The sequence below is a fragment of the Hemicordylus capensis genome, chromosome 11 (genome assembly GCF_027244095.1).
Source record: "Hemicordylus capensis ecotype Gifberg chromosome 11, rHemCap1.1.pri, whole genome shotgun sequence".
NCBI lineage: Eukaryota > Metazoa > Chordata > Lepidosauria > Squamata > Cordylidae > Hemicordylus > Hemicordylus capensis.
Window position 1 is genome coordinate 3,692,029 of NC_069667.1, and position 20,911 is coordinate 3,712,939.

The window sequence follows — 20,911 nt, forward strand, 5'->3', positions numbered from 1 at the left end:
CTTAGACACTAACTTTTTAAAAAGTGGTTCAGTAACCTGTTCAGACACTTTGTACCAGTTTTGAGCCAGCATAGATATTATTCTGTAAGTAATGTATTAAACACATAACTTACTGAAATCTGCAAGAAAATAACTGTTAATTTACTGCTTTTCTGCTCCTTCCTCTGAACTCAGGGCCAGAATCAGCATGTGGCTCCTTTTGGCAAATGATGGCATTCCAGTGTGCCAGGAGGGCCAACAACCACTGATGCTTTTACTGCCACTGGACTTCTGAACCCTTCCCAACAATGCGCTGTCAGGGGCTAGGGCCTTATGGAGAAATTAAAAGTGTTCCTTCTGCTCCATTGGCACTGAGAGGTACACTGCCTCTGCCCACCACCAATGCTGGGTAGCCAAGCAGGCAAGAGGAGACCCCCGTAGGATTGGGCCCTTCTGGACTCATTGGGCAGTGGTGGCAGCAGCAGCAGTGATGACAACTAGTGATGGTTATTGGTTCCCAAGAGCATCTTGCAGTGCACTTGGCTGTAGTGCATTTTCATCTGGATTACCTGAGTTGGTCTATGAGGGACTAGTGGGACAAAGGTCCTGGGAAAGGAATTGCATGGATGGCCCTAGAGTCCCTTACAACTTTGTGCTTGTGAGAAAATCCAGAATAGACTACATTAATAGTTATCCAGAATAGACTACATTAAAGTTATCCAAATAAACTTTTGCTGATTGGGAGACATGCAAGGATGCCTGCATCTTATTGAAAAACATTTCAGCCCCCAAGTAAGTGGTCTTGACAAGCATTTCTTATTATTTCTTATATTTATTTCTGAAAGCTTTTGGTTCCTTGTTACAGGCACCTTAAATCCTGCTGTGGGACTTTGTGGCTCTTTGTTTGATTTAGTTACCTCAAGGCCATGAATAAGTGCTGTCAAGTGAACTGCGTGTCTCTGTTTTGTCTTGGCTGTGTTTAGGGAGACTCAGACAATGCTAATTTTATGGCAGCTCATTAAGGTAATAATTTGAGAATCCCAGATTTAGAAGGGGAAGGCAGAACATTTGCAGATGTGCGCAGGATTACATTGTTAATATGATAGCATAACTTCTGTGAACTCCCCAACAAGTGCTATTTCTTGTCATCACCATTCTATTCCTGGCACACATTATTACTGATACGTAATGCTAATGACTGTCTGGCGAGACATTCTGATTAACATTCCCAAATTATGTTAGATAAGAAGTATTTCTTGCATCCAGTCTTATGGAATGAGTGAAAATGATAGGTGAAGAAAAGTAAACTTCCATGACTGTCTGGCTAGACATCCTGATTAACACTTTCCAAATGTATTAGATAAGGGATATTTCTTGCTAGGCAGTTCTCAGGAATTACTGACTGTAATGGGTGGCAAAGAGTGATTTGTATTATATGGACAGTTTCCCATTGTTGTTGGAAATACATGTCTGAGACTGCTGCAGTAGTGGGATATAGCATGACTGGACTGGAGTGAAAGCACATGTTAGAAATATGGCTGTAGGCACTGTACTTTTACCAAAGCTCCTTAAGATGGAGTAATTATTTCAGCATTAGATCTCTTAAAAGTAGGTAAAGTGTAGTAAACATGTAGGATGATTTGTGTTTTGAAGCAGGGGTGTGTGCGAACCACAGTCCGAGAACCAGTTCAGCACTGCAGAAAGGTGGAAGGGAGCTTTAAGAAGGAACATAGGAAGCTGCCATCTACTGAGTCAGACCATTGGTCTATCTAGCTTGGTGTTGTCTTTGCAGGCAGGAATCTCTCTCAGCCCTATCTTGGAGATGCTGCCAGGAAGGGAACTTGGAACCTTCTGCTCTTCCCAGAGCAGCTCCATCCCCTCAAGGGAATATCTTGCAGTGCTCACACTTCTAGTCTCCCTTTATATGCAACCAGGGTGGACCCTGCTTAGCTAAGGTCCTTATCTGTTCTCTGCCACCCCATGCAGTTTTCTGCTGGGGTGGCATTCGGTCTGAGTACCCCTGCGTGGCGCCAACATGCACCATGCTGACTACGAAAATGACCATATGCAGATACCATGGTGGTACTTGGGCCAAGCATCTCCCCAGCAGAAAGCTGCATGGGGCAGTGGAGGGCAGGTAAGGACCTGCTCTCTTTCTTAAAGCTCCCGTTCCACACTTCCCTCCCTGCGATGATGAACTGGTGCTCAAACTGCAGTTCATGCATACCCCTGTTTTGAAGTGGACTTTTCAAATAAATTAGGTGGCAGACTTATGGTCTCCATTTTTCTGTGGCATACCAGATATTTGGAATGTAACAGTGGTCTTACCAACTCTTCCCCAGTTTTTTGGTCAAACTAGGATCTTGCTTTTTGTTTTTAGTTTGGGTTTTGCATGTTAATTTCAGGAGGCATGATTTGTCAAGGTTTGAGCTTAAATTTGCAGTGTTGGGTTCTTTTAAAGGTAAAGTTGTGCCCTTGACTTGGTGTTGACTCGTGGTGACCACAGAGCCATGTGGTTTGATTAAAAGGATGAGGCATGCTATATGATATCAACATGGCTTTCCAGTTTCAGAAGGGGTTTTGGAGAGGAGGACAGCATACCTTCAAAGAGGAGCAGATGTTGGGAGCCAGAATAGGGAAATTATTTTATCTTCTGACTGTGAAGGTTTATTGAAAGAGCAAGTACACAGGTAGAACTTCTTATCAAATGACCTTATTTATGTATCTAGGATAAACACAGCCAGTGACTCAGAGTGGATGAAATCCCCCTGTTAATTTGGCAAAGAGGCACCTTTTAACGTGGGGATTCTCTTTTATTTAGCAGGGGGAGAGTAACTGTACCTGAGAGGAGAGCTGGTCTTGTGGTAGCAAGCATGACGTCCCCTTAGCTAAGCAGGGTCTGCCCTGGTTGCATATGAATGGGAGACTTGATGTGTGAGCACTATAAGATATTCCCCTCGGGATGAAGCCGCTCTGGGAAGAGCAGAAGGTTCCAAGTTCCCTCCCTGGCGGCATCTCCAAGATTGGGCTGAGAGAGATTCCTGCCTGCAACCTTGGAGAAGCCACTGCCAGTCTGTGAAGACAATACTGAGCTAGATAGACCAATGGTCTTACTCAGTATATGGCAGCTTCTTATGTTCCTATCTCCAGTAACTGTTGCTGGTGTCTATCTGATGTTTCTTTTTAGATTATGAGCCTTTTAGGGACAGGGATCCATTTTATTTATTTATTATTTCTCTGTGCAAACCGCTCTGAGCCATTTTTGGAAGGGCGGTATAAAAATCGAAGGAATGAATGAATGAAATAGTGAATTTAGATAATTTAAGTAAGGACTTGCATGGTGAGCTGGAAGAATGGGAGTTACAAGCAGCATAGCAAAAGGGAAAAGGTCTCTTATACTGTATAGAGGAAAAAGTCTTTGTACTCTATGGCTGTGGCTTTCAAACTTTATACCTTCAGGGAACACTCTCTTTATACACCCAGCCCTTAAGCGTTTCAGAGCATTCTGGGTCATGTTGTAGGGCTGATGGTCAGTTCTCAGTCGGAGACTGGCTAGGCTTTTGAGTTCCTCTGTGTTAAATGAGAACGCATCCAATACTCTCCCAGGGCTGCACATCAAAGGGGAACATTGTAAAGGTAGAAGAGCTGTCTTTCAGGGAAGTTTGTCCACGATTACTTATCTTTGCAATGAGGAACTCCTGATAATCTTCCAAGGAGCCCACCCAGGGCCCCTGCAACAAATGTGTAAACCACTGATGTATGGGGAATCGTATACCACCTTGAGAACTTCTTGCTGTTGTTTCTCCATTGATTTTCTGTAATCTTCTTCCCACACAATACCAGATAAGCACAAACTGAACCACTTTAGTTCCTCTTCTTAACCTCTTACTAAACCTGTACCATGGCTGCATTTCTGTGTGACCTGACTCATAAAATACCTTTTGCTTAGATCTTTAGGGCAGATAAATTTAGGTGGCTGGGCAAAAATGTATTTATAGGCTCTAACTAAGGAAAGAGCAGATTCATCATAACTTTCTTTAATGCCCAGACTCAGTTATTCCTTTGTTGTGGAAAGACACTGATTGTTTTCTCAGTTAGTAGGCCATTGATCTGAAAGCTTACCTTGATTGTGTTGCATTTTATCTGACTCTTAATTAAACCACCTCCCCCTTCCATTTGGAGCATGTGCATATGAATTTTTCTCATTAGCATTTGATAGTATTGGCAACTATGACTGTGATTGGACATATAAGTGTTTTTTTTAAAAAAAAATCTGGTAGGTTCTTTAGCTTTTTATAATTTTCAGTTTTCATTTGAACCTAATAATGATTGTGGTTTTTAATCTGACAACTTGTTTGCTTGTTTAATTTAGTTAATTTTATTACTTTTATTGTATCTTGTGTCTACCTTATTGTTGTGAGCTGCCCCGAGCAGTAGTGCACCGGAGGGGTGGGGTATAAATATTTTAAATAAATAAGTGCACTATCCTGTTGAATTGTGGAGGTTTGTTCCATCCCAGGTTGTATCTCAGTTTTATTTTCTCTGGTAACAAAAATAGTAGGAAAATGATTCTGTTGCCTAGAAGAGGTTTCTGTAGAATAAAGCACCAGGGCATGTGGAGCACATATTGCTATGTGATAATAAAATATATTTGGCATTTTAAAAAAATGCAGTCCAGTTGTTGAAAATACCTCTTGTTTTCTCAATAATACAACAACCCTGTGAGATGCTGTTCAGTTCCCTCTGAATGTGGAGGCTGAATTAGTTGGTAAAGACTGACAAGAGAAGGATTGAATTCAGCCCGCAAGTTGCCACTGGGCAGTCCCTTTTGGGATCAGATATTAGCACCCTGAAGTGAGCCCAGAAAAAAACTGATAACCCTTGCAGCTGCAATAGTACAGATGCTGTAGTTAAAAATCAGATCAAATCAGAATACCAGAATTTAAAAGGCCTGGATGAACAAAAAGATATTTGCCTGGCATCTAAAAGAACAAAGTGATGAAACCAGGCAAACCTCACTAGGGAGGCCATTCCATAAATGGGGTGCAGCTACAGAAAAGGCCCTGTTTCTGATAGCCACCCACCTCACCTTGTTTGGCAAGGGTACCCGAAGGAGGGCCTCTGAAGAAGATCTTAAGTTTCAGATAGAGACATATGGGGCAACGTGTTAATCATCAGACCCATTTAACTGATCAGGCATCATCAGTGGAGTGTATCTTGTCAACTGGTTGTAGGTGGATATAGCAAGGATTGCCAAATCCCAGGAGCCATGGTGCCTAGAAATTTAACTGTAGTGCTTATACTAGGATATTCAGAAGCAGAGTTATTTAATAAAATATTTATTTGTTCCAGGCAGCTCTGTTTCTAAGTATGTTACTCGTAAAGGGGATAAAGAGAAGCCCATTTACCCTCCCCCCTCCACAGTGTCTCTTACCAAGTCCAGTAATTTTGTCAAGTGTCCATTGTCTGGCTCCTAGATCCAAAGAAAATTTGCCAAGGCCGGGGATATGTACATGAGCAGCCTTGTATTAAAAGAAATGTTCATTTGTCACTAGTTGACACTTCCTGTTTGTCTAACATTTCTTGTTTATGTACTTTTCTGTAAGTTTAATTACTTCTCATTATTTCGTGCTGTATTGCAATACCTTGCTTCATGAAGGTAACATTTAGGAAGCCCTAATTTCAATTTTTATTACCTTTAATTTAAATGAGCGAATGTTACTCCCTTTAATTGCAATTTCTACATGAGGTCATCTTGTGAGTTAGTGTGTTCTTGTCAGTTCACAGCAGCTCGCTTTGATCACTGAGGCACAGAAGGAAAGAGAACATGCTGATGTGTCCAGGTGCAACACCTCATACTTCTCAATTTGGTTGAAACCATCTTGCAAGTATTTAAACTAACACACTCTGGAAACATTTCTGCAGTATTCTTCCAATGCTTTTTAACATCTACATGAAACTGCTGTTATCTGTTTGCTGATGACACCCAAATCCATGTTAGAGTCATTGGGACTAAGCATAACCTTCCAAAATGCCTGTCTGGAGGCAGTGATAGGCTGGATGTGGGATAATAAACTAAGACTGAATCCAAGTAAGATGGAGGTACTTATTGTGCAGGGTGGAACTCAGGACACAATTTTGATCTGGCGGTTCTGAATGGGGTCACACTTCCCCAGAAGGAACAGGTATGCATTTTGGCAGTGCATCTGGACCCAAACCTCTCCCTGGTGTCTTAGGTTGAGGCAGTGACCAGAGGTGCTTTCTATATACCAGCTGCGTCTGTTTCTTGAGATAGATGGCCTCAGAACTGTAGTACATATGCTGGTAACCTCCAGACTTGACTACTGCAATGCACTCTATGTGGGTCCACTTTTGTACGTAGTCCAGAAACTGCAGTTGGTACAGAATGCAGCAACCAGGTTGATCTCTGGGTCTTTTGAAGAGACCATATTACTCCTATATGAAAAGAACTACACTGACTACCAATAAATCTCTGGGGAAAATACAAGGTGTTGGTTATAATCTATAAAGCCCTAAACAGCTTAGGGCCAGGGTATTTTAAAAGAACATCTTCTTCACTGTGAGCCCCATTGTCCCCTGAGATAATCTGGAGAGGTTTGTCTGTAGTTGCCACCAGTTTGTCTGGTGACTACACAGGGATAGGCCTTATCTGTTACCACCCTGAGACTCTAGAATGTGCTCCCTGTTGAAATAAGAGCCTCCCCATCTCTGACAACTTTTAGAAAGTCTCTAAAGACACATTTGTTCACCCCAAGCTTTTAAATGAGAATTGTGGTTTTGAATGGTTTTAAGGTTTTGATTTCTGTCTGTCTTTGTTTTGTGTTTATGTTTGTTTATTTTTCAACTTTTTCAATTGTCTAGTGCTTGGTGTCATTCCTGTCAATCTCCCCGAGAATTGTGTTTGGAGCAGTATGCAAATATGTTGAATGAATGAATAAATTATTGGGACTCAAAATGAAGTCTGGAAGATCCAAATCAATGCCTTTGATTCGGTTTCATTGTCAAGTCGCCCAACGCTCCCCAAATTCCTGACAAGCACTTGCATTGCCCCAGGAAGTTGAGGCATTGTGGGTTTGATCCAAAGTCTTTGGCTGGTTGTTTGGAATCTTGAGAAACATTTGTAATGCCTAGGTTAGCGGGTGCTGGCATGGCAAATGGAGGAGCTGACCGAGCAGCACAGAGGAGATTGTTCTGTGTGAGAGCTGTCTGTGACTAGCTGAGCTTGTTTTCAGAGGGACATTTGCTAATCACAGGGCTTCATACAGGCATGCTTAGTAAACGTTTAACTATGGGGACAGGAATCTGTATTCTGCTCTTCTCCTAAACAAGTTAGGTAGGAACTTTAGTCACACAACGCTGCAACTTAAACCAATCTCTCTGTGTCATAGGTTTGTGGGAGGAAGGCAAGGGTGACCTGATCAAATAAAAATGTGAATAAAGTCACTGAAGCTCTTCTCGCGATTGGTGAGAAGAGCTTCTGTTGGGTGTGCGGGGAGAGCAGGCCTCGTCCCCACAGACGATCGATCTTGTAGCCCTGGGCGGCCAGATCAGCCGCCCACACGACTGCTGGCTCTGTCATGGAGCCAGTGGGGGCTGTGGGGATCGGAGGCCACACAGCTCCCGGAAGTCCCCGGATGCCCCATGCAAGTGCACGGGGCATCCTGGAGAGACCCCTGAGCTTGGGAGGCTGCTTGCACATGACACATGAGCAACAAAATGAGGTTAATGGAGCACTCGCTCCATTAACTGCATTTCAGGGGAGGGTGTGTTAGGCGGGCTAGCCACCTTGGGAGCACCGGACGTGCCTGCGAGCCCAGTGTTTCCCACAAACAACGGAAAGTGGCCTAAGCTCCCTTAGCCTGCTTTCTGTTGATCGTGGGAATAGCCTTACTGTCTAATAAAACTAGAGGCTGGAAGGCCATCTGTCAGTAAGCTGAAGCAGTTTTCTGTCCTGATCAAGGGGGTTGGACTAGAATACCTGCAAGATCCCTCCCATCTCTAAAATTCCAAATTCTACAAAGGAAGAAAATAAAAGCAAGCTCATGAAGTGAGACCCTAAAAGAAGCCAGCAGAGTATGACTGCACATTTTCGGCTCTCCTGAAGTTGTGGGACTACGACTCCTATCATCCCTTATTGTCCTCTGTGGCTAAGGATGATGGGAGTTGTAGTCCAAAAATAGCTGGAGGGCCAAAGTTGTGCAGCCCTGGTGTAGAGAATGCTGAGGAGAGTTATCCCCAGAAAATATTCTCACAAACAGCTTGGTGGTGGAAAGAGAGCTGAGCAGGAAGATGCATGCCCCACCAGGTCCTGACTTTAAACTGCAGGAAGTTCCCAAATGCTGCCAAGTTGTGCAGGCACACAGAGACCACAAAGAACAACCGGGAGGTCCAGAGTTTGGCATTATACTCCTGGCATTATACACATACTGGAAGAATTTGGTTGATCTGGTGCATCTAGGCCAAAGACAATAGTAATCGACTTGTTAAGACATAACTGCTAGACTGGATTCCCTTGTTGAATCATCAGGTGACACAATCTCTCAGAAGAAGGGATTAAAATATTTCAGATAAAGCGTCTTATCAATTCCAACCATGCAAAGAGCAAGGACTATCACAAAAAGGTGTTTTTATATATATATAGGAACTTTAGGAACTTTAGGAACTTTACCATCCTCAGATGGGCGTGAAGAATGTTTGCTCTGTCTGGGAGAAAACCATAGTGTTAGTAGCCGTAAAATCTGGCATTCCTTGAAGAGTAGAGAGTTGAGACTACTAGAGGCTATTTATGAAAGCGGCTATTTATGAAAATGTTTTCCACCCCTCAACGCCTCATCTGAGTCCACTGGAGTCAGTGTCTCTGAGGCCATCAACCTCAGCTGCCTCAACGTTGAGCTCTTCCAGGCACTGGGAAGACACTGCCTCTAAGAAGCCTGCAGAGGCTGAAAAAGGGGATAAGCATTCTCATAAGAGGAAGAAGAGTTGGAATTGCTCCCCTTCTGGCGATTGCCACAGGAGCAAGTGCCACCATTCTGATGAGTCGCCACCTAGACATCCTCAGAGTTGAGATTGGCCTCTATGTCAAAGCTGGTGTTGGGGCCCGGCTACGTCTGCATTCCCGCATACACCTTCTCCTTCGATGGTGCAACGTAACATCGGTTTCTCGCCAGTGCCTGCTGAGTGCATTATAAAGGCATCCACTTTGTCTGCTCTGCAGAAATTGGCCTCTTTCTCAAAGCCACCAATCCCAATGCAAAGATCATTGGCTACTCCTCGTCCTTCTTTGGCCCCAGTGGGGTTGAGATCAGCTGCTGCCCTGCTCAGCTCACCTATGTTTGGTCACTCTGCCTGGGATTTCTTCCTGAAGAAGTTTTCCTCAATGCCAGCTGCCACTGTGATATCTCCTGCACCAGCTTCGACATTGCCAGGTATAGCACAGCCTTTGACATCGTTGGTGTTGATCAGCCATTGCCTTCACAACCCCCGATATTGATACTGATTTCTCCATACTCTACCCCTGGACCATTGTTCGCTGTAAGATGGATTCCCAGAAGTTGTTGACTCACCTGGCCTCCCAGGTGAGGTAGTACAACTTTGACTATCATTGCTGGAAGTCTCTGAAGTTGTGGGGCTTACTCTCTCCCCCGTCCAGATGTCTTTAAGTGACTGGCTGCACCTGCTGTCCTGGCTGCACCTGCTGTTCCTGTATGGCCACCCTTGAAGGACTGAGACCATGCTGCTCAGCCACCAAGGGATGAATCTCATCCTGCTCCTCCATCACATCAGACACCTGTGAGTCTCCTCCTGGTGATGGAGATGATGACAGTACTTCTTACTCTTCTGATGACTCTTACATTCCAGAAACACCTTCTGGGACATCTCTCAATGATGTTGTTGCATCAGATCCTTCAACCTCGCCATTAGAGGAGACAAAGTCCTATAGGGTCCTGGTGGCGGAACTGGCCAAGGCCCTGTGTCTTGAGGTTCCACCACCTGCTTCTGAAGTGAAGGACCCAGTTTATGACGTTGTCAGTGCCACCTCCTCTGCTCACCCTACTGCTCTGCTGACGTTGCCAGCCCTGGTGGCCTCCTCAAAGTCTCCTTGGGGTGCACCTGTTTCTTCCACAGTTACCTCTAAGAAGCCTGAAAGCCTATACAAGGTGCAGGAGGCTTCTTGCCCCCTCCTGTTCAAACAACCCCCTCCTAACTAGCTGGTGTTGAATTGTGCGCTACAGTTGAAATCTGCTAAGAAGCACTTTGCCCCTGTAGATAAAGAGGGCCATAAACTCAGTACTATGGGCAGGCGTCTCTGTTCTGTTTCTTGCCTATCACTTCAGATATTGAACTATATGGCCTGCATGGCTAAGTATCACCACTTCATATGGGAAGACCTGAAAGAGGAGGCTTCAGATTTACCTGATTCATTCCGTACTAGATTTATGCATACCTTATCTAAATCTGCTGACCCAACATTCCAACACCTGAGCACTGCTATGCAACTGTCAGAGTCAAAGGTGATGGCTGCTTCTGTCTCCCTCAGGTGCCATGCCTGACTTTGTTCAACTCCTTTGGAAGCCAATGTGAAAGAAAAAAATTGAAAATCTCCACTTCGAGGGTGGTTGCCTGTTCTCCAAAGATACTGATGAGACTATGAAGTAACTACATCGCGTCAATACCCACCGGCCTCTCAAAGGCACTGTCCATACTTCCTCAAGTAACTATTCCAGGGCAAGCCTCAGGATCGTAAACGTTATAGGCGCACTCCCAAATTTTATTCCCGATGCCTTTACCAATCTCGTAAGTGTCAGAACCAAAAGCCTAAGCAGCAGGAGCAGTTGAAACAGTCATTTTGATTGCTCAGTCCTGGAAGTGCCTGATGTACCATCCCACCCTTCCTCACCGCCTGGCGTCTGATTACATCTAACACCTGTGAGTTGAGCATAGTCTCCTTGGGCTATGCCATTGAATTTGATTCTCTTCCTGTGTACATGGGCATAAAATACACCTACTCAACTCTTACTCTAGAGGGAGATGTGGTCGATCTACTACATAAGGGTGCGATTGAACCTGTCTCTCCTGAGTTTATGTATGGCGGATTCTATTCCAGGTACTTCCAGATTCCCCTACATGATGGAGGGCTTTGCCCCAATTTTGGACTTAAGAGACCTCAATGACTTTGTCCATGTAAGCAAATCCCTAATGATGTATTTGCAAGCTGTTCTCCCTCTCCTGTCCAAAGAGGAGTGGGTTGCTACCCTTGACTTGAAGGATGCAAATTTCCATGTTGCTATTTGCCTGCATCATTGCCAGTATATCAGTTTCTTTTTGGGCTCAAACTGTACCAATACAGGGTTCTGCCCTTTGGTGTTTCTACTGCCCCCTGTGTTTTTACCAAATATATGAGTGTGGTGGCGGTTCATCTACACACCCAAGGCATCTCTGTCTATCCATATTTGGTTGACTGGCTTTTGACTTCTAAGGATCAGGCCTCTCTCAACTGTGATATTGACCTTACTTTGTCTCTCCTGGCAAATCTGGGCCTGATGGTGAACTTCAAGAAGTCTATGCTTACACTGCAATGTTGCCTGATGTACATTGTTGTTGTCCTGGATGCAGAGCACGCCTACATTCCTGAGGAGTGGAAGGCAAACATCACCAGCCTCATCTCCTTCCAAGCTGTTCCCAGAGGGTCCGCTCCATTCAGTGCCTGCTGGGCTTGATGCTATCGTGCATGGGCACAGTGGCCTACACCCGTCTGCGGATGCACAGGTTGCAGCTGTGGTTTCTGTCTGTGTTCCATCCAATCTTGAACAAGCAATCCAAATGGTTGACACTCCCCCCCCACCCATGTTCTCCAATCGCTACAGTGGTGGACAATGCCTCCTTCTCTTTCACAAGGGGTGCCCTTCATTCTGCACGCCCCTTCAATATCAGTGACGGGAGATGGGGAGCACACTGCTGGGACTTGCAGTCACAGGGGTTGTGGTCTGACAAACAGCAGGAACTCGGCATAAACTTTCTCGAGCTCTTGGCAGTTTGCCTGGCTTTGATAGGATTCCTTCTGACACTATGCAGCTGTGTGGTCCAACTCCATCTGGACAACACGACCACCATTGCTTACATAAATCACCAGGGTGGGACCATCTCAAGATTCCTAAACAATCTGGCTCTTCAACTGTGGGACTGGTTCCTGAACTATGGCATTCACTCCCAGGCTATTCACGGCGGGGGAGTGGACAACATCCTTGCAGACTGCCTGAGCAGGGATCTCTCTCTCTCTCTCTCTCTCTCTCTCCCCACAAGTGAGAGCTGAAAGATGAAACCCTCCAGGACTTGTTCCTACTGTGGAGAACTCCCAAGATAGACCTATTTGTCACTAATGTCAATGCCAACAACTCTTCTGTTCCAGGGCAGGTGTAGGTTTTGGGTCTCTAGGGAACACCTTTTAGGTCCCTTGGAAGGAGAACCTGTTCTGCCTGCCTTTTATGTTACTCTCCAAGGTGATGGCCAAGGTCCTCCAGGAGAAAACCCATTGCATATTGGTGGCCCCTGACAGCCTTGGTGCCCATCCTGCTCAGACTGTCGGAAGGTGAGCACCGCTGCTTTGCCTCGCAGAAAGGACCTACTCTCCTGTGAAGCAAGGATGGTCCTCCATCACACCTTGGGCACACTGATCATGACAAAGAAGAGGCTGAACTACTAGATCAGATCCTTCTGAATAAACATAAAGCCTTCACAGGGAAAAATTACGCGTGTAAATGGAAATGTTTCTCTTCCTACGCTTCTTTGGAAGTGTTTCACCCCTTCTTAGGAACCATCTGGCAGATCATTCTGTATCTGTCATTAAAGAGGTCGAGACTCTCAAACACCTCCCTGAAAGATCACCTGGCAGCAATGTCCGCATGTCACCCAGGTTGGGATGGGCACTCAGTCTTCATTCACCCGGATTCCAAGTGCTTCCTCAAAGGCATAAACAGTCTTTACCCTCCAGTGAGAGAACCTGTAGAACCATGGAGCCTGTCCCTGGTGCTCTCATCCCTCATTGATTCACCTCTTGAGCCTCTCCTTTCCTTGCCCCTTAAGAACCTCTCCTTGAAAACTGCTTTCCTTGTGGCCATTGCATCCGCCAGAAGGGTCAGCGAGCTCTCTGCCCTGCAGGCTGACTCGCTGTACATGAAGTTTTACCTGGACAAAGTGGTTCTTTGCCCAGACCCTACTTTCCACCACAAAGTGGTCACTGACTTCCACATTAACCAGGACATTATTTTGCCCACCTTCTCCGTGAACCCTTCCATGCCTCTGGAGCGCTCCATGCACTCTCTCAAAGTCTGTAGATGTTTACGCAACTACTTAGACTGCACTAAGCCCTTCTGGCACTCTGACAAACTGTTCATTACCTACTCGGGTCCTAATAAGGGTTCTGCAGTCTCCCATCCAAGTCTTTCCCACTAGTTGGCCGAGTTGATCTTTCCTGTTATAGACCACATGAGGTCCAACCTCCTGCCAGAGTGTGGTCTCTCTCCACCAGAGCCATGGCTACTTCTGCTGCCCACATGTTGGGGATTAGCATGGCAGACATCTGTAAGGTAGCCACATGGTCCTCCAAGTTACCATTTGTGAGGCACTATGCTGTGGATCTGCGCTCAGATGCTGAAGCCAATTTTGGTTGGGCTGTCCTCAAGATGGTACTCTAACACACTAGTACCCACCTCCATCTCTGCAGCCAGCTATTCACCTAGATGTGAGGGAAGATGGATCACCTAAGAGATAAACAGGTTGCTTACCTGTAACAGGTGATCTCTTTGGTGATTCATGTTTATTCACAACACCCGCCCAACTGCTAGTGTGTATCCACGATAAAATGAACTTACCTGCCTTGCTTGGACTCCTTGCCTGGACTTCTCCATGGATACTGTCAGACTTGACACAGCGTCCAAATCAGGAAGTGAAGTAAAGTGCATTCTCCCACCTATTTTAACGGGTGCTCTCTTGCGTCTTAGAATGCTGGAGAGCGTATATCGGAGCTATGTATTCCTCCATGAAACTTACTGCGCAGGTGCAGAAGACCCAGTTGTAAGTGAACATGGATCACCAAAGAGATAACCTCTACAGGTCAACATTCAGTTTCTACTTCCATCTCTTTAAACATTAGTTGGTTTAACAAATGTTTTGCATGTACTGGACAGGAAAAGGTGTAATTGAATTTCCCCATCTCAGCCTTACTGAGTTTGACTTGAAACTTGTTTACAAACTTATAAATAGTTATTAGTCTAGTCACCTCTGGTGAATGAGAATTGCCTTCAGGTGAGCTTTTATAAATTGGATATCAGCTGGTTCTTCCTTTCTGCCCTTCTTTATGACTGCCATAGGTATGAGGAGGTAAAGTGCTTTTATGTGGGCAAACATTTTTATAGACTGTTTTGCAAGGCTGGGTGTTTGTGAATGTGAGTAGGAAAAAATGATGGCAGAGTTGTGTGCTAAGAAGTTTACTTTTTAAGAAGATCCTGATTCCAATCCACACACTTACATGGTTTTTCTGGTTCCATATAGGACACTGGGTTTGTCACACATGATTGCTTGTTGCTATGCCTGATCTCCTTGTCAAACCCTTTACCATTGTGTGGTGAAAATACAGGAAGCATCTGACCTTCTATGTTCTCATCAACCAGCCATATCTTACCCAGGGTTTATCTGTTTGTTCACTCATTCACTCACTCACAAGCAGCACAGAATGCCGGGATGCTAACGTGTTTATTTGCCTGGCAAGAAACTGGAATGTTGCAGATCCTGTCTCCTAAGGTCCACACATTTGAAATGTATTGCTTAGGCAATATAGTCTTCTATTATATAGTTGAACATAATTGAGAAATTAACTGGGTGTGAACCTTTACCTACTTCCATCAAATGCTAGTTATTGCCTATTGAAGTTCATTCCATAAAATAATTTTAACCGAAAAGGTGCAACTGGACTAGACATTTTGAAGAGTGTTTCTGTTTTGACCTTAGTGACTGGCCATTGTATGGCTCAACTGTTTCTTTAAAGTATAAACAGAGAAATTGCTAGCCCAATTCTATGTTTCCATGAAGAAGACTTCTTCTGTCCTTGCATCAGTGCAATGTTAACATCTCCCCTCTGAGATATTTTGTGGGTGACCTTTAGAAGCCAGGGTTTTGTTTTGCTTTTCCTTGAGAGAGATGGGTTGCAGGAGAAAGAGCAGAATATAATGTTGCCTGTAGGATCTTTATTGATGTAGCAGTGATCTCCCTCTTGAGGTGTGTGAAGTTTCTTGGCTCTCTGTGTGCTTTTGAGGGAGGATGCAAAATGCATCTCTTTCTACTTGGCTTCTGAAATAGCTGTTTAGGGTGGATGCACACGTGCTGTACTTAATTTTTAAAATATTTGTATGGAAGCTGCCTTGAGCTCTGGAAAGGCACTGACCAGAATGTTTGATATTTTACTATTTAAGAGTGCTACTTGGTTATTTATTTAAGAACATTTATATACTGCTTCTCAGATTCCAAAAGTGGTTCACAAACTTCTTTTAAAAGCCCCAGTAAAATGCCTGCAAGATATTACAATCTAAATAAACGACCTAACAGTGAAGGCAGAAAGGAAGCAGCCGAGCAAAGTGCTTGCCCATTTCCAGAAAATTAGCAGGAAGGGAGCTTTTTGTTATAGTTTACCGTTGGGGAGTGTTAAAAAGAAATGTCTGTTCTTAGTAGAGGCTAATCTAGCCTAGTTGTAGGATAGAATTCAGAGCTAGCCCTCATCAGAAAATCTTCCTGTACTTTTTTTTTTTTAGCATTTCATCCTGTTTCTACGTATACTTTTAGATTTAAAGATTAAACACAGCCCAAAACTAACTGAAAGACTGATTGTCTCTGTATTTGGCATGAGACTGGCCTTATTAGTGTTCTATAATGCCACAGACATGTAAATATGGGGAGAGTGTACGTGATTCAGCAAATGGTGAAATCACTGTAATTTGACTTGATTAGAACAAGAGTAGACAACTTGCTAGCATTGTTGTGAATAATTTTAAATTGGGAAGATTATGATAAATGCCTTGCTTGGCTTTTTGCGGCTAGAAGCAAACTGCATGCAACTGTTCTTAGTGTATGCTTTGAGTGTTATTATAGCAGCAAAAGTGAGATTATGTTTGGGGGTGTGTGGATTAAAGCTTACCTGCCTGAAAGTAACAAGGTCTCTCTGAGGGCTGGGATGGTGAAAAGGTCTGAAGGACATGACTAGCCGTGTTGGTTTCTTCCATGATCTAACATAGGAAGCTGCTATTGCTCTAGCTAGCTCAACATTGTCTGCATTGACTTGGGAGTAGTTTTTCATTCTGGCGGCTCTAGGAAAGCTCATGGGGAACACGTGGCTTTAAATGCCCAAAGAAGCTACTCTGCCATTCTCAAATTCCTGCTGACAATAGGAGGCCATTATGTACCTGGGGCTCTTGAACTGTTCGCAGCCAGGTCGCTAGCTCAGCTCCTTTATGGTGCTCAACTGGGTCCCTTCCCCAACATCGCGATTCTGGACTGGAACTTGTACAATCTAAGTTCCTGCAGACAGTGCTCCAAGTACCGAGAAGTGTCTCCAGTGCCACTCTGAGCCTGGAGACAGGCCTGATCAAGCTGGAGGCTAGGGTGTGGATGGCCACCCTCTGTTATTGGCTCAGACTATCCTTTTGCCCAATTGATCTTGCCCCCCCCCCAACCTTATGCGATGATTACCCATCTAGCTGGATTCGGACAACTGAGACACATAATAGCTACCCTGGGCCTTTCCCCCTTGACCTTGCTCAGCATGGGTTACGACTAGGCAAAAGCAACCATCAAGCAGCGCATTATAGACATTGGGTGCCAAACTGATCTCAGCAGGGTCCCAAAATCTCCTATTAGTGACGGGCTTAGTTATTCTGCCTCTCCAGCAGCAAACCTCACCCAACTGGAGGTTCCAAAGAACAGAAGGGCATTCACTCTGGCTTGCTGTCATGGCCTCCCTTCAGCAGTTCTAGAAGGCCATTATAGAAGGACTCCATTTGCAGAGCGACTATGCCCCTGTGGCTTAGGGCAGATGGAAACTACTGAGCATGTTCTCCTCTACTGCTTCTTCTAGAGAGACATTTGTGCCTCCCTCATCCTTCCATTGCTAAGCAAGTCTCCAGGTTGTTTGAGCCAATTCTACAGCTCCTTGCTGCTCTCTGACTCCATGTCTGTCGTCACATATAGCGTCGCCAAGTACTGTGCGGCTGTGATCAGCATTCGTTGGCGATTGGTAGGCAGTGAGTCCTAACAGCCATAATCAGATCCTGGGTGACTCAGGGCAGGCTCTGCAATTGCTCAATAAGTACTGATTCAACAGAAAGACTTATGCTCCTCCCTTTTTTTTACTGCTCCTTATAGCCTTTAGGTCTGGCTGTTATCCAGTTTTATTACTCAGGCTTTTATGTATTTCTATCTTCTCATGTCGTTTAACCTTTTTACATCCATTTTTATGCCCCCCCTTTTATGCCATTTATGCATTTTTATATATTGGGTAGCAGCGATATAGGAAGGTGCTGAAAGGCCTCAATCTCATACTGCGCGGGAGATGGCAATGGTCAACCCCTCCTGTATTCTATCAAAGACAACCACAGGGCTCTGGGGGTGCCAGGAGTTGATACCGACTTGACGGCACACTTTACCTTTATGACTCTTATTACTTTTCAGGCTTTTAGGTTCTCCTGCTTATCTACTACTTTTAGGCTTTTTAGTATTAATATGTGCCGTTTTATATGTAATCACTTGTTATCTACTCTCACTCTTAACATGTAATCACCCTTATGCTTTATGCTGGTTTGTGACCGTAATAAAGATTGATTGATTGATTGCCAGGGAGTGAACCTGGGACCTTCTACATGTCAAGCAGATGCTCTCCTGACTATAGCACTCTTGGTGCTGCAGTTGAATTAGCAGCCAAGGCACCCGCTTCTTGCTTTGGAACAGGAAAAGGAGATGTGAAAGTTGCCCGTTCAGCTGCTGCTTGGTCAGGACTCTGGCTGCTATGACTGGGCAGCAGGCTTGTATAGACAGGTGTGGGACATGCTTGTTTAGCTGCTGCTTAGCAAGGATGCACCAGGTGCTACTGCTGAGTAGCAGCCAAGCCCATTCTCCTTCTCCTCCTCCCCCCACCCCAGGTTCTTCTCCCTGCTTTGGAACACAAAGGGAGGGGACGTTTTGCTGGTTTGACCCATTCACCAAACAGCCCCCCAGCCTTCTTCCCAGTCTTGATGAAGCAGGAGTTGAGATCATCCCAGCAGTTGCATGATAATCTCCACCCCCTTTTAATTAAGACTCCAGTTCCAAGTTTGAGAGAAATTCTGGGGCTCATCACATTTCCCGTGATAAGCGGAAATGTGGAAGTCTGGTCATGCTCCCTTTTAAAAATGCACATTGTGGGCTGGGATTCCCCTGGTGACTTAGGTATACTGGCTAAAGACAGTAGCTTTCAAATGTTCTAACTTCAGGGAAGCCTTTCCACATTGACTTGTTGGGCAGGGGTCCTTTGGGTATCTTCTGTGGAGGCCCTATGCATTGTAGAAGATTCAGGGATGTGTTCTAGGATTCAGTCCACTTATGTGAAGTGGTGGCCGGTCCTATTGGGCCTCATCACTGTCATGTCTGAATAACTTTCAGTTCTAACACTTTCTTGCTGCTGGATGATGCAGGGGTAGATGAGCAGTAGTGGGCAAAGTGTATTTCAGGGAAGCTTGTCTTCCATTACTGACCTTCTCATCGAGGAACCCCTGATCAGCTTCCAAGGAACATCAAAAGTTTTCCAGAACACATCTTGCAAACCAGTGGGCTAATGGAAAAAACCCCTTTCTTCCATTATTAAGAATGGGTGGTGGAACTTAAATGTTGCAGCTTAGTGTCAATAAGTTCAAGAGTAATGAAATAATGCCCAACTTATATATGTAATACAACAGAACTAATTATGAAACTCTTGATGTTCACTGAATGCACCTTTTAGTGGTGTTTCCTACATGGGGCTTGTGCTTTCTGACTGAGTCACTGAAGACACAAGTCTAGTTCTAGCTTGCCACCTTCAGCAGTCTTTTCACCTTATTCTTGCAGACAGGTGTGGATTGCCTTTCATCACTAAGGTCAGGTCTGGGTTTCCAAAAATCTAATGTGGTTTCTTTTTATGGGCTGTGCAGCAAACTGGGGAGTAGATTGAGCACTTTCTTGAGGCTGTTAGAAATCTGACACTTTAGTGGTTAAGCTCCATGTGTTTGATCTCCAAGAGCTTAGGTGTGAGGCAGGAAATGTGTCTGAAAAGATGTTTTAAAGAGTATTTATTTACCAGCTTTCTGCCTGACAAACAGGCCTTCAAGGCAGCTGATGAGATAAACAGAAGTGGAGAGTAACTGCATTGGATGTTGGACTTGGTTATCTGGTCCTTCACTGCCTTCTGATGAACAGGGTCTGTAGCAAACAATATAACTTTGAATGCAGAATGTGGGTGACCTCTAAGGCTGAATGTGGTAGCCCAGGGCTTGACAAACCCCATGTCTAGCCTTGTATCCTAGAAATTTTAACTGTCGTGCCTAGACTAGGATATTATTATTATTTCTTGTTTACACAGTCAGACAGGTGTTATTGACTGGTTTGTTTTATCTAGACATCAAGTATACCGCTCTGGGCTCCTTGGAGGAAGAGCGGGATATAAATAATGTAGTAGTAGTAGTAGTAGTAGTGATGATGATGATGATGATGATAATAATAATAATAATAATAATATCACTGTCATGCCTAGACTAGGATATTATTATTATTATTATTATTATTATTATTATTATTACATTTATATCCCGCTCTTCCTCCAAGGAGCCCAGAGCGGTGTACTACATACTTGAGTTTCTCTTTCACAACAACCCTGTGAAGTAGGTTAGGCTGAGAGAGAAGTGACTGGCCCAGAGTCACCCAGTTAGTTTCATGGCTGAATGGGGATTTGAACTCGGGTCTCCCCGGTCCTAGTCCAGCACACTAACCACTACACCACGCTGGCTATTCAGAGGTAGAGTTCCTTAATAAAATATGTATTTGTCCCAGGCAGCCTGGTTTCTGTTCGGAGTATATTACTAGTAAAGGGCATAAAAAGAAGCCCATTTGCCCTTCCCCTCTACAGTGTCCATCTTATTACAAGTCTGGTAATTGTATAAAATTTCCATTGTCTGGCTCCTCCGTTTTGGGGCAGGCTCTTAAATGAAACATTGTCAAGACCTGGGGCAGCCCTCCAAGTTCATGACACTTAGAATAAATTTTTTTTGCAAGCAGAACAAGTTTTCTGTTGTGTAGAGAGAGCTATAAAATTAGCATGCAGCTTCTCCTAAACTAGGCCACCACAGCTTATTGACCCACCAAGTGAAACACAGTGCCAAGCCATGTGTTGGGGGCACACACTTGTCAACCTAGTGTCCCAGTGTTTGCAAAAGTAGGTTGGCAGCAAAAACAGGAAGCTTATTTTTATCCATGAGGGCTGTCAAAGATGGCTGATGAGCTGCATTTGGTTTGTGGATGGTATTCAAGCTTGTGTTGAAGTCTTAGAAATCTGAAGGGGGTCTAGGTTGACCTTCTGTTACTGGCAGTATTACTCCTGGCAGGTTTTTCAGTTCTTCTTGGCCCTCCCTTCTCTTTTTGCCCTATTCCTTTCTTTCTGCTTCTGCATATTTATGACACAAGATTTTTGAGCACCAATTCTCTTCCCTCAATCCATTATTTTCAAAGAACAAAAATTGAACATTTTGGAAAATGAATGTGCACAAAGTTGCCTGAACTGTACTGTAACAACTGTGGGAAAACGGCTCTCTTTCCCATCTTCTTATGGGGTAGACCAGGTTAGCAATGCAAAATAAAGTTGCCCAAG

General features: G+C 44.4%; 1 protein-coding gene across 7 annotated transcripts in view; it reads left to right on the top strand.

Annotated features, from left to right (window-relative positions):
• The window catches only part of LOC128335615 (ligand of Numb protein X 2-like), a 42,440-nt gene that overhangs the window by 4,249 nt on the left and 17,280 nt on the right, over positions 1-20,911 (top strand). The gene's annotated exons all lie outside the window — the stretch shown is intronic.